At 41.1% G+C, this 13,886-nt stretch overlaps 1 long non-coding RNA gene across 7 annotated transcripts; it reads right to left on the bottom strand.

Moving 5' to 3' along the window:
• Positions 1-5,720: 5,720 nt before the first annotated feature.
• LOC133735622 (uncharacterized) lies at positions 5,721-9,961 on the bottom strand. Of its 7 annotated transcripts, XR_009859183.1 has the most exons (9): positions 9,568-9,959; positions 9,050-9,450; positions 8,679-8,903; positions 8,439-8,479; positions 8,070-8,340; positions 7,731-7,875; positions 7,424-7,483; positions 7,151-7,224; positions 5,721-6,076 (listed from the first exon to the last, which is right to left on the bottom strand). It is a non-coding gene; the product is annotated as an uncharacterized LOC133735622 (long non-coding RNA). The 7 variants fall into 7 exon arrangements; XR_009859181.1 differs by having other exon boundaries at positions 8,070-8,479; positions 9,568-9,961; XR_009859184.1 differs by lacking the exon at positions 8,439-8,479 and having other exon boundaries at positions 9,568-9,957.
• Between the last annotated feature and the right edge of the window lie 3,925 nt (positions 9,962-13,886).

The following is a 13,886-nucleotide window of genomic DNA, read 5'->3' as shown; positions in this document are numbered from 1 at the left end:
AACATGAAGCAAATAATTTTTTCAAGGCTAGATGTCATCTTTTTGGGCCTTTGCTTCATTCTAAACCTTCTTTTAACACTTGTGAATAGGACAAAGACCACATTTTCTTGAACAGGCCTTCAATTCAAAATAAACTCCTTATTCACAAAAGGGGGACTAAAATCCATTCACACCTTTTTTTTCGCTTTTGCCGTATACTTTTTTCTTTCATTTTTTTTTCGTTTTCTTTTCGGCATACATATATATATATATATTTTTTTTTTGGACAAGTCTTACCCCCACACTTGCTTACAAAAGTACCTCGAACATAGATATATCTCTAAAAATATTTGCTCCACTATTCCTTAGGATAGGGTAATGATACATCTATACTAAGCTTAGGGTTAAGGAATTTGTGGTGACGAAACAAAAGGCTTAATGTAGGCTCAAGGGGATTAACTAGGGGATTGCACATCTTGTGTGCATAAAGGGGACACAGGTTAATTTGGCTATGGTGGTAATCCTAGTGCCTTTATCCCTTCCCATCCATCATGCAATTCAACCATACGCTTCAAGAGGCTTTGGGGCAAGTTCTAGCATTTGTCCTTATAAAATATGCAAGTCGAATCCGAGTCTCAACCAAGATGAATAAAAGATGAGATCATGCAAAATCCTCGTCAAGAAAATAAGATGATTCTATACTAAGCACTCAGAAAAGAAATAGCACATATACAGGCTCAAAAGCTCACAAGGGTTTAAATCAAGTTTAACCTGTCATAGCATGCATCCATCAATTCTCAAGTATTACACTCATCCAACCATCAATGTATATAACTCAAACACAATAATCATCAAAATCTATTAACAATTATTTGAAATCAAGAATCTAACACATGCTTGCAATCCTTTTGTGACCAAAATATAAATCCGAAAGTTCATGCTCATCATAGAGTTGGAAGACTCCTAAGACTCAAAGAAAAATAAAACCTAAAACTAGACTCTTTTTTTTTTTTTCTAAGAGAAATTTAAACTTTTTTTTTTTTTAAGAGAAATTTAAACAAAAGAATGACTCAAAAACAAATTGACAAATTTGTATTTCCCTCCCCCACACTTAAACTAGACATTGTCCTCAATGTATGGCAATATAACGCACAATGCACCAGGTAAGCATAGAGAAAGAAAATCCAAAAGAGGGCAAGTAGGAAGATAAGAAAGGTTATAGAAAAGCTCCCCCTTGTAGACCTCCAGCTGCTCACGACCTTTGGAGAGGACTGAAATTAGACACCATCTGCAAGGCACAAGGCCTTGACTTCCACAATGGAAGCTCCGTGCTATATGGACTCCGAAAGGTCGCAAATTTGCGCAGGTCCCTGTTTTGCTGGACTGACCTTTCGGTACTCAAAGTGGAACTGGGAACGCAGCAGAACTCCGAATCCAGTTCTGTAAAATCATACAGAAACTAGACTCAGAGAGCTTTCGATGCATATATGGTACGTCTCCTGGTTCCATCGGAGCTAAAAACGGCAGCCGTTCAAAGTGAACTGATCCGCGAGGCAGAAAAACTGTTTTGCTCAAAAGTGATTTTCCTCAAACTTTCCTCAACTATATGACCTGCACACAAATCAAAAGCATAAAAACGAACAAATATGAAGCAAAGATTGAGAAGAAAAGGAATAAAGAGAGCGTCTCTTATGATTAGAAGTTTTAAATGCCGCAATCTTCTTCCTCCATTAATTGGGTTGCCTCCCAAGAAGCGCTTGGTTTAACGTCGTCAGCCTGACATAGCAGCTCTTCATCAAGAGTAATCTGGAGGTTTAGGTCTTGGTTCCACCAAATGCTTGACTCTCTTTAGTGACGTTTCATGATCTCTTGATAGCAACTTGGGCACCTTAGGAGCAATGGAAAGATATGATTTGATGCTCTTCTTTTTCTTTCTCTTCTTCCATTGTCTTCTTCTCTTCTGAAATCCACGAAGCATGGATAAAAGGATCTCCTCATTAGATTTCAGAAGCTCACAAATCACCATCTCCACATGATCGACAAAGAAAAGAGCGCTGTGGAGAGAAGGAACATGCGTAGAGATTGAATGTGGCAAGGAATAATCAGGTGGTCTACCAGGTGCTAGAAGTAGAGGCCTAAATGTAGGAGCTTTGATGGTCTCCTTCTCTAAGCAATCACCTATGTCATCCTTGTAATTTTCTTGAACCTCATGATGTATTGTGATTGCTTCCGGCATGTGGAACGCATTGTCATTAAACTCAATTTGAAGTTCCTCATTGAAAGAATCCTCATCATCACTATATGCACAAGCTTCAAGCTCGGTTGTGTATCGTACTGCATAATCCTCACAAGTCACGACCTTGAGTTTCTCTTCATGGGACTCATCCAAATCCAAGCCTTCATCCTCATCAAATATTAATTCAAGTGGTGCATCATGAGGTTGAAGCAAGGTTGTAGCTATAGGGGGCTCCCATAGAGTTGTCATAGGTGTAGGAGGGTGCTCTTGCGGTACCATGGTCTCTAAAATCTCATCAACTACCGGCCAATCATCATCCTCATTCGTAGAAGCTTCTTGACTTGGTTCTTGCTCCTTTGAATCTTCATTCAAGCATGCCAAAATTGTCTCCACATGTTGCCCAATGTTCTCAACAGATTCGTTAATATTCTGCCTACAAGTTTTCATGTCTTGGATACAAGAATCCACAATCTGCGAAAAGGAAGAAACATTTTTAGTCATAGAAGCAACTAAATCTTCAAGAGAGTCACCTTGAGGTGTTGGCGTTTGATAATCATGGTATGATAATGAAGAAGCTTCAAAATCATTAAAGGATCCTTGTTGGACATTTGAGTAGTCGTTCCACTCAAAGTATGGAGGATAATTCCATGCCGGATTATATGGAGGCGCATATTGATCATTCCAATGCCCTTGGTTCGCTTGATATCCTCCAAACATGCTACTTTGATCAAAGTAACTTTGATATTGCATGTTTGGACATGTCTCCGTTGAATGCCCAACCAGGGAGCACATGGAACATGCTTCATAATCTCGATGCCACATCTGAAACAAAGAAAAAAAAAAATAAAAAATAATAAAAAAAATTAGTAAGATACAAAAACAATCAAAAACAGAAAACAAAAACACAAGTAATTAAAACACAATAGTCCCCGGCAACGGCGCCAAAAATTGATAGCTAAATTTATAAGCTATTGATTTTCCTTATTCACACTTAAGATTGTCAATTGTAGCAAGGGTAAACAAGGGTCTTTCCCGCAGAGGACTAAGGTTATAACTACTCAAAACAATGTCACAAAAGTGACCACTGTTCCTAGCGAACAGCAGTCGAAAACCTAATTAAAAACCTAATCTAAACTACTCAGAAAATTACGAAAATTTACAGAGATATACTAGACACACAGGGAGTCTAGCACACAAAATTTGGTATTATTCGGATATTGTTTACTATATAAAATAATTATAAACATATAGAGGACAGAAAGTAACGAAAACAGATTTTAAGATGGTTTGAAAACAATATGATAAAGATAGTTAGGGAAGATGCATCCACCCCGGACAATCACACACAAGACAATTTGTTCAATCCTAATTCAATTAATCTAGATGAAGATGCTCAGGTTGGCTCGGTACGCTTGAACACAACCTCTTACCCTTTCTTACTTCGTACGCTAGGCAGGAAGTGCTCTACACCTAGACTATTCCCAAGCAATGCAACCTAAAGGTACGCTTATTAGATTAAACATGCAGAGATCATTAAGGTCTAAAAGAGTTTGAGACATCACTAGGCATCGCAATAAACTTAGCGCCTTGCTAAACCTAGGACTTAGTTTACTTGATAGTGAAAACTAACAATTGCTTCTCTAGAAGGTTTGAGGAGTCCAACTATTGACACAGGCATCAAACAATCAAAGCGGTAGAATCCTAACACGCATACTAAGCGTGCACTCAAAGCATACAAGCAAGAATTCATCAATGGAAAAGCAGTAAACAAAAGTCTCATCTTGGATTAAAAGAAAATAACATCAAAGGTCAAATCATCTTGTAGTTCATGTCTAGGGGCTTCAAGCAGTCCCCTAACTAATAAAAACTAGTTAAACATAGAAGAAACAAAACAAACTAAAGAAGGGGAGGAAGAGAGAGCGAGAGAGCTGCTGCAGAATCATCTCCTTTTATATGGTTAGAGGTTGCCTCCATCTTTCTTGTTGTGTAGGAAATCCAAAACTTAAAAGAATTAGGGTTCACGTGCTTAGGTGGAGTTTTCCTATTGGCTCTTAAACTTGATGACTCATTCCAACCATTCATATCGTGCCATTAAGTCAGAATATGATGCACAAACTCGTCCTCGGGCTTCTCGGTGTGATTTGGGCCTCGAAACACAAATTCCCGTCCAACCTCAGATTCACGCGCAGCCTGACCTTCTTGTACTAAATCGGCCATAACTTCTTCTAGAAAAATGATATTGACAAGCCGTAAAAAGATTCGGAAACTAGACATCCGAGGCTATCCATCAATATAAAGATCATCATCTGGATCGTTCTGAGATGGTCTCAGTGCTCTGTCGAAGTTAACTGATCTGCACAGGCAGATTTCCCGATTTTGCATTTCAATCCCTCTTTTACTTCTTTTCTCCTTCTTTACTCCAAGATACCTATAAAACAAATAAACAACGTAAATAACTCGAAAATATACTAAACTAACAAAGAAAGTATAGAGATTAACGCTATTAATATCACATAATTATGCTCCTATCAGCGGTGCTCCAATCACCAGCATGTCTCACAGGGCAAGGAAGCGATATGCACGCGCTAATCACCCAAAAGAAGTCTGCAACATCCCCTACGAGAGATCCGCCAAACTCCCAAAGTCTGGTTGGGAGCCCATTACCTTCTCAGACACTATGCCAAAAAAGCAATCAGACGACAGAGGATATCTGTCGTCTGATTAAAAAAATTTCTGTTGTCTAGTACGGTGCCGTCTCTTGGGGCATCAGACGACAGATTTCCTCTGTCGTCTTATTTATCAGACGACAGAAATTTGTTAGGTCTTCTGTTGTCTGATGAAATCGAGACATGAGGCTAGTGAATTCAAACGACAGATAAATGTGATGTGATCTGAAAACAAATAACAGTTCCTTGTAATTTCTATGATCTAATGCTTATTCCAAAGACAGAAAAATGTGGTTTGAATGCTCCAAAGTAGAAGATATGAAAGCTTATCTGTTGTCTGAATGGACTTATAATAACATTTTAGTGTTGTTTTATTCACATTCCAATAACAGTTAACTGTCATTAGCATTCAGTTTAGATTACATTTATCTATCGTCTTTAGTAGCCTATAATAACATTTATATGTTGTTTGAGTGCACAAGTAACAACATATTTTTTCTTGTTTCGGTTGTTCTTAGATATGTCCAACAACATATTTGGATTTCACTTTGTTGTTGCTTTTTATTTTAGATGACAATTTTGTGTTGTTTGAGTACACAAGTAACAACATATTTGTCCTTGTTTCTGTTGTTCTTAGATATGTCCAACAACATATTTGGATTTTATTTTGTTGTTGCTTTTTATTTCAGATGACAATTTTCTGTTGTTTGAATGCACAAGTAACAACATATTTTTCCTTATTTCTGTTGTTCTTAGATATGTCCAACAACATATTTGGATTTCATTTTATTGTTGCTTTCTAATTCAGATGACATATTTGTATTCTCATTGTGCCACAATTATGTAAATCTGAAAACTACCCAATGCATTCATCAAATATGGAATCCATTCACAAAAATACCAATATTTGATTAATCTGTTACTGCAGCTATACATACATTCATAATCGAGCTAAACTTAGTAAACATCAGTTCAATAACCCATAGTAGTTGGCATGATCAACAAATGGAACCCAAAAAACACTGGTATCTCATACTATTGATCATGTTTGGTGAAGGCAGATTTAGGTGGTGCATTAGTCTCTTCAACAGCTGGTTTCGACATTGTTTTTTGTACCTCTTTTCATTTGCAGTGCCTTCATCCTTAGTGCTATTACTTTAGCTTTGGCTGTGTTGTTAGATCGGGGAGCCATGTCCTGAAAGAAACAGATCAATAGTCAGCAATATGTATCAATAAATGGTTGAAAACACACAAACAGAGATGCCGACATTATAACTAAGTAGATATGCAGCAGGGTATATCCAACATCATATATAGCATACACAATTAATGATGAAAGGAATGCCAGAAAGACATGCTTAAGGCACTCCAACTTTGATGCTTCAAATATGGCTAATTGGGTGTTCTGTATAACTAGAAGGTGTATAGGGATATAGGATAGTTGTAGAAAGTGATTACTTAGATGAACATATAGACAGATACATGCAACTACATGTTTAGGGATATATCTATGTCTTGGTTTTCAAATTCATGCCCAATTTGTCTGAAAGCTGTTTTATGTATTAATAGGTTTTGGTGAATCATAATCTGAAGCATGTGGCCTAGCTAGGTCTAAACAATGGGGTACCTCTACCTAATTGCCTAATGGAGTGGTCCTGTAATCCTAATATAAATCCTACTCAAACTATTATATCAAATTCCCAACACAGAGACAGAAACTGCAAAAGCAAAAATACTAAAAGTAAGAACCTAAGATATATAGTAGACTGATAAAGATGGACCTTACATGTTTCAAATTTGCAACCTTAGACCCTAAGATGATGGTTTGAATTATTTCATGCAATCCTACTCCCTAAAATCCACCACAATCTTGAATCTCTCTCTTCTCTTTCCCACCCCAGCAACCTACGATGACACTACATAAAAAATTGAACTGATCCTGAACAATATTTGAATCCGTCTCTTCCCTTTTCCAAAATCCCTCGATAATTAAAAACCCAACGGCAAGCGTAATATGGAACAGTCCGCATGACAACGAAAAAGCAGTAACCATCTCATATGCCGGGTTGAGGTCAACAATCCATAATTTAATTTCAAAATTTATTTTAGCAGTTGATGACTTTTTCTTCTTTTTGCTCTATCAACAACCAAACAGGAACAAATAATAAAGGGAATCGATTATACTATGAATCGTTATGAAAAAGGAAAAAAATGAAATCGATATTGATTAAAATTGGATTGAAATATGAGTCGAGTATGGAGGGAGTACTTTTTTCAAAATTGAGAAACGGGAAAGCTTCAGTGGTGGTTGTGGTGGGATCGTTCAAATAGCAGAGAAAGAACCTGCCAATCAAACCCAAAATGAACAAACTACCCATAAACAAAGTCTCCTCAATTTACAAAGTTTCCTCAATTTTCTTCTTTACTTCAGACATTACCCATAAACAAACAACTTAGCTGAATGATCACTCCAATAACAAGGCCATGCATTCTTTCTTTTGACATTTTAATTCACAACAAAGGAAATGATCAAAAGAGGTACCTGAAGAAAGGTTGCCGGGTCATAAGTGACAAAATGATAGTTCTTAATGCTGTCCACAATCTGGACAAAAAAATAAAAAATAATACCAATAATAAAGTTTCAATGAACAATTACTTCAAGTATAATTTGTTAAAGAACAAACTTCAAGTATAATTTGTTGAAGAACAATGTAATAATAAGCTCTTGAGAGACACAACTGTATATTTGCTAGTTAAACCAATCAGTCACATAATACCGCACGTTAATTCAAAGACATAAGAGTACTTGAATGGGAAAAAAAAAATGTATGGAAGAACAAGTACCGTACCCCAGTTTTTTCAAGGATGCCCTCAGGATCATTTTTCACAATCCAGCCAAGTCTCTAACCAGGAACAATACATGCCTTTGATATAGAACCAAGAGTAAGAACTGGTATAATTGAACTGAACTTTCCCATAGGCACAAAGGGGTTACTGCCAAAAGTCAAACGGCCATAAACTTCCATCATGTTAATTTCTAACACACAGACACACTATTTCATCATTTGAGCAATAAATTATCAAAGCAAATTTAAAGTGCGTGTAAATTACTAACACACAGACACACTATTTCATCATTTGAGCAATAAATTATCAAAGCAAATTTAAAGTGCGTGTAAATTACTAACCATATTATTCACACATTTTATGCTGGTATGTGAAGACATTTTCACAAGGAATATTGCTATGGTTAATGACAACAATGGCGGCAGTGTTGTTATCCACAAGAGCTTCAACAGAATCAAGATCCACCTCCCAACTTTTTTCAGCAAGATCAAAATGGCGAACTTCAAGATGGTATCACAAGATAGATAGCATGCTCTGTTGTGATCGAACTTGTGATAGAGTACAAAGATAAGTACATGAATATTAAATTTGTCCAACTTTGTCTTTCTAACACTGCACAATACACATAGCTAAAATTCTTATTCATAGTAACACAAGATAGATAGCATGCATGCTACAGCTCTTTAATTAAAATTAGAGAAACCACAAACCGCATTACAAATCATTTTGTTCAAATGCAACTGAGCATAGGCTGCAAGATGAAAGAGATTTCACCAAATCACATTACAAATCATTATGTCGCACCAGCAACAGAGATTTCATCAATATGAAAATGAATTATATATCAAGAATAGAACTGAAATCATAGGCTGTATCTGATGTAGTACCCTACCTTTCCAGTATCCTATGAACATTGAAAAACACTTGGCTTGAGAGCTGGTTGAACTTACTTGCAAAATCAAGTCTTCGGCAGGCAAATAGTAAGACATTTCACCATCCAGCACAAAACCCAGAGTTGGAGGCACCTACAATTTTGAAAAAAAGTTAGAAAATCACACACACACACACACACACACACACACACATATATATATATATATATATATTTCTTTCTTTTGGTAGACCAAATATTCGTCCTCCATCTCCTTCAGCCGTTTCTTCGTTTCATCAAGTTCCTGCACCATTTTCATCTCATTTTAGGGGTCTTGGAATTGGCTCGTCCAGGAAAACCCCCAAATTGATATCCCAAGAGCTCCCCATTGCAAACCCCATTTGACATTGAAAGCGAATCTGGAATTGAAAATAAATTTGAGCACAATACCACTTCATAAGGAGGGTGAGTGAGAGCAGTTCTGCCTTTCTTCGCAAAACGTTTCACCGTAAAAAACGTTTCACATCCTGAATCTTCATCTTCTGTTTCAGACCACTAATTTTCTGCACTTTTGATTTGGAATCATGGTGTATCCTTGGCGAATTCGAAGTGAAAATCGGGTGAGAGTAGCCTTCCGGAGACTGGATCTGAACGGAGGGTTGAGCGGGAAGAGGAAGAGGCGGAGGCGTTGTAGAGATGAGGCCATCGAGATCTGCCAGCGTTGTAGACATAACAATCTTACCCCTAAGCGTAGATTCCATCAGGCTTCTTTTGAGAAGCCGCCATTGCGAACATCGAACATCTCAACAAGCCACACCCAAAAGTTAAATGAAATGCATCAGACACCAAACCTGAAAACACACCACAGAGCAAACCAAGTACAATTTAACAAAAATGTGTAAACTATATCACAAAATTACAAACTCAAATCGAATCGAATCAAGCATAGATTCATATTGATTCGGTACCTCAGCCTCGTCCACATGCTTCCAGCAATCGGGCTCGTCACCATCCCAAGCAGCCTCGTCGTCTTTGGGTTTGGTAATACCAGAAGAGCCGCGGGACTGCGTAATTTCTCTTCCTCTGGGTTTTCTTGGATTGAAGAAGAAACCTAAGATTCCGTGAAGGCTTCCATCTTCTAGAGACGAAGCTCACAGTCCTTGGAGCCGGAGAGAGCGAACTGACTGTCGGGATTGCCAGATGGCTAAGTTTTCCTCCAGATGCTGTGAGCTTCGAGTTTCTGGTTGCTAAGAGAGTTTTAGACAGAGGTAATGTTTGTGGGAATGAAAAACACGAAGCTAGGTTTTGTGTTATGTCAAAAGAGACTTCAAATAAAAAAAGTCAAACTCACCTTATTCAAACAACAGAATTTCTTGGCTCTGTTGTCTGAATAGTTTTCCATTGACTAGTCACCGATAGGGTTTGGGCATTTGGGAGGGAAAAGACTTAATCTTGTTGGAGGGAAATCTAAACTTTCTGCTAAAAAATTTTTCATCTTTTCAGACGACATTTAAGTGTCGTCTGAGTCTGACCATATCTTCAAAATAAAACAAGCATGGTTTCTCATTGTATTCAGACAACACATTTAATTTATGTGTCGTCTGAGTTTAGTCTGAAACACTCAGACGACAGAAAATGACCATTCTGTCGTCTGAACTCTGTTGTCTGATAGCTTTTTTGGCATAGTGAGATAAGGAGGAAAGCGGAGTGCATCTACCCCATGACGACCCATTTTTGGTCGACGCCATTCTCGACAAATGGTTAGTGGGGAGAATCCTGGTGGATAGCGGGTCCGCTGTCAACGTCATATTCAGCGGTTGCTACAACCACCTCAAGCGGAACAGGAAATTACTCCAGGATCATGAGCCATTGGTCAGCTTCTCCGGTGACGTCACGCAACCGCTGGGTTCTGACTACATGCGGTTGAGTATTGGCACTAGTCCATGTATGGCGGAGATACATACAGAGTTCATAGTCGTCGATTGTTTCAGCTCGTATAACGCCATCATTGGCCGACCGGCACTCAACAAGCTCAAATGCATCATCGTCGGGTACATGCTTCTCATGAAGTTCCCCACAGCCAACGGCACGGGCTGTGTGAGGGGAACCCAGCAATTGGCGCGAGAATGTTATTCAACGACTATAGCACGGTCAGCGCGCCGCCATGAAATCTTGGCGGTGGGAAACCAGGCACCGCCACCAAATATCTTCGAGGACCCTAGAGATGACGAGAAGAAGTATGTAAAGAAGGAGCCAGTCAACCCAGAAATGTCATTGAAAGTTGTCTGCATCTCGGACGAGCACCCTGAGCGGACAATCCGCATAGGCGCCCAATTAGACCCAGAAGTAGCGGCGGAACTCACTCAATTCCTACGTGATAACGCTGCCGTCTTTGCATGGTCATACGCGGACATGCCAGGTATCTCTCCTGAAATCATCACGCACAAGTTGAGCATCAAACCATCCTTCTATCCTATCAAACAGAAGCGGAGGGCCTTTGATGAAGAAAAGTACCGTGCAATAGGAGAGGAGGTTGCCAAGCTCCAAGGCATTGGGTTCATCCGCCAAGTTATCTATCCCCAGTGGATTTCCAACCTGGTTATGGTCAAAAAGCCCAGCGGGAAGTGGAGAATGTGTGTCGACTTCAAAAATCTTAACAAGGCATGCCCAAAGGATAGTTTCCCGCTACCCCGCATTGATCAACTGGTTGATGCTCTACCGCCGGACATGAGCTCCTTAGCATGATGGACGCTTTTTCCGGCTATAATCATATCAAGATGCATCCCGGCGACCAGGAGTGCACCACTTTCACCACCGACAAGGGCCTATACTGCTACAATGTTATGCCTTTCGGTTTGAAGAACGCCGGCGCAACTTATCAACGACTAATGAATGCCATGTTCGCGGAACATCTCGGAAAAATAATCGAGGTCTACGTGGACGACATGTTGGTCAAGAGCATAAAAGCCAGCGGACATGTGGCAAACCTCAAGATCATAGTAACCATTCTCTTGGCCTATAGTATGCGCCTCAACCCAGAAAAATGTTTCTTTGGCGTCACCGCCAGCAAGTTTCTGGGTTATATCGTCAGCGAACGACGCATCGAGCCTAACCCGGAGAAGGTACAAGCCATCCTCGACATGAAGGACCCTGAGTGGAAGATACACGTCCAGAGCCTCTAGGGCAAGTTAACCGCCCTTTCTCGATTCATCTCCAGACTCACTGACAAGTGTGCCCCATTTTTCAAAGTCCTCAAAACGACTCACAAGAAGGTCATCAACTGGAACCCAAAGTGTCAGGCGGCGTTCCAGGGCTTGAAAGAATACCTGGCAGCAGTCCCACTCCTTTCCATTCCTGTGCAAGGAGAAACACTATACATATACCTAGCGGTATCAGTATCAGCGGTAAGCTGCGCCATTGTCCGGCGTGAAGGCCAGGAGGAACTCCCAGTGTTCTACGCCGGCAGAGGCATGAACGGAGCAGAAACAAGATACCCTCCCTTGGAGCAACTCGCTCTCGCACTCATCGTTGCCGCCAGACGCCTCCGCCAGTACTTTCAGGCCCACACAATCCATGTATTAACCAATCAACCGCTGAGACAGGTAATGCAGAACCCTGAACACTCAGGGCGCCTAAGCAAGTGGGCCATTGAGCTCAGCGAGTTCGACATTGATTACAAACCAAGAACCGCCATGAAGGGCCAGGCGGTGGCAGACTTCATTGCTGAACTCACCAAGTGTCAACTCGAACCCGGCAGGGAGACAGAACCCGGAACGGAAATGGTGACCGCTGAAGAGTCAGCCCCCCAGCAGTCTGACTGGAACCTGCATGTGGACGGCTCCGCTAGCGCCAAGGCCAACGGCGCCGGAGTCATCTTAACAGGACCAGGGGGGCTGAACGTGGAGTACGCGTTGAAATTCAACTTCAAAGCTTCAAACAACATGGCGGAATATGAAGCACTCATCGCCGGCCTACTCCTCGCCATCGACTCGGGGGCTGACAGCGTTAACATCTTCAGCGACTCTCAATTAGTCGTTAACCAGGTCAACGACAGCTTCCAAGCCTAGGACCAACAGTTGGCGGCATACTTAGGGTACGTCAAGACACTGCTCAAAAAATTCAAATTTCACACCATCACACAGATCCCCAGGGAAAAGAACGCCAAGGCTGATTCACTGGCGAGACTGGCAACCGCTCAGCCATATCAAAGTCCAGCGGACACAAGAGTGGAGTGTCTTGACAGGCCAAGTATTACAAAAACCCTGGCGCAGATCTTCAACATTGAGGTCAATCCCAGCTGGATGGACGAGATTATCGAGTACAAGCGCAACGGGACATTGCCAGAGGACAAAGTCAAAACGCAACAACTCCAGCGGAGAGCAACTCGCTACAACATCCAGAATGGCAAGCTTTACCGCCAGGGATTCACCCACCCCAACCTCCGCTGTTTAACCCCAGAAGAGGGAAAGGTCGTGCTGGCAAGGATACACGGCGGAGAATGTGGAAACCACTCGGGCGCCAGATCCTTGGCCAATCGCACAATGCGACAAGGCTACTTTTGGCCTACACTCGGTGATGACGGCCGGCAGATATCAAGATCTTGCCACAAATGCCAACAATATGCTGATCTCCCACATGCACCGGCGGAACCACTGTCAATCATCATCGGTCCATGGGTTCACTCAACATGGGGCCTGGACTTGATGGGAAAATTCCAAACCGCCAAAGGCCAGTTCAAGTACATCATTGTTGCTATCGACTACAACAACAAGTGGATAGAGGCAGAGCCACTGACGGCAATAACTACCGCTTCCTCTAGAAGAACATCTACTGCCGCTATGGCGTCCCACATACGATCATTACAGACAACGGCACACAGTTCAACAACAAGGAACTCATATCTTTCACCGCCAACCTTAGCACCAAAATGAGTTTTGCGTCTGTCGCTCACCCCCAAACCAACGGCGAGGTCGAAGCAGCAAACAAGATAATCAAGAAGCTGCTAAAAAAGAAGCTCGACAACGCCAAGGGTTTATGGGCGGAGAAACGTCCTGAAGTTCTATGGGCCATCAGGACGACCCCAACTTCCGCCACTGGCGAAACTCCCTTTTGTATGATGTTCGGAACTGAGGCTGTCCTACCTGTCGAGGTAACTCAACCTACCGCTAGGGTCGAAGGCTACTGCCCCGAGACCAACGGCGACGGCGTCAACCTCGACAAAGACCTCCTAGAGGAAAGACGACACAAGGCCCATTTGCACAATCTGCAAAACAAGCAGCGGATATCG

This window comes from Rosa rugosa, chromosome 3 (assembly GCF_958449725.1).
Source record: "Rosa rugosa chromosome 3, drRosRugo1.1, whole genome shotgun sequence".
Lineage (NCBI taxonomy): Eukaryota > Viridiplantae > Streptophyta > Magnoliopsida > Rosales > Rosaceae > Rosa > Rosa rugosa.
This window is presented reverse-complemented; position numbering and strand designations above follow the sequence as displayed.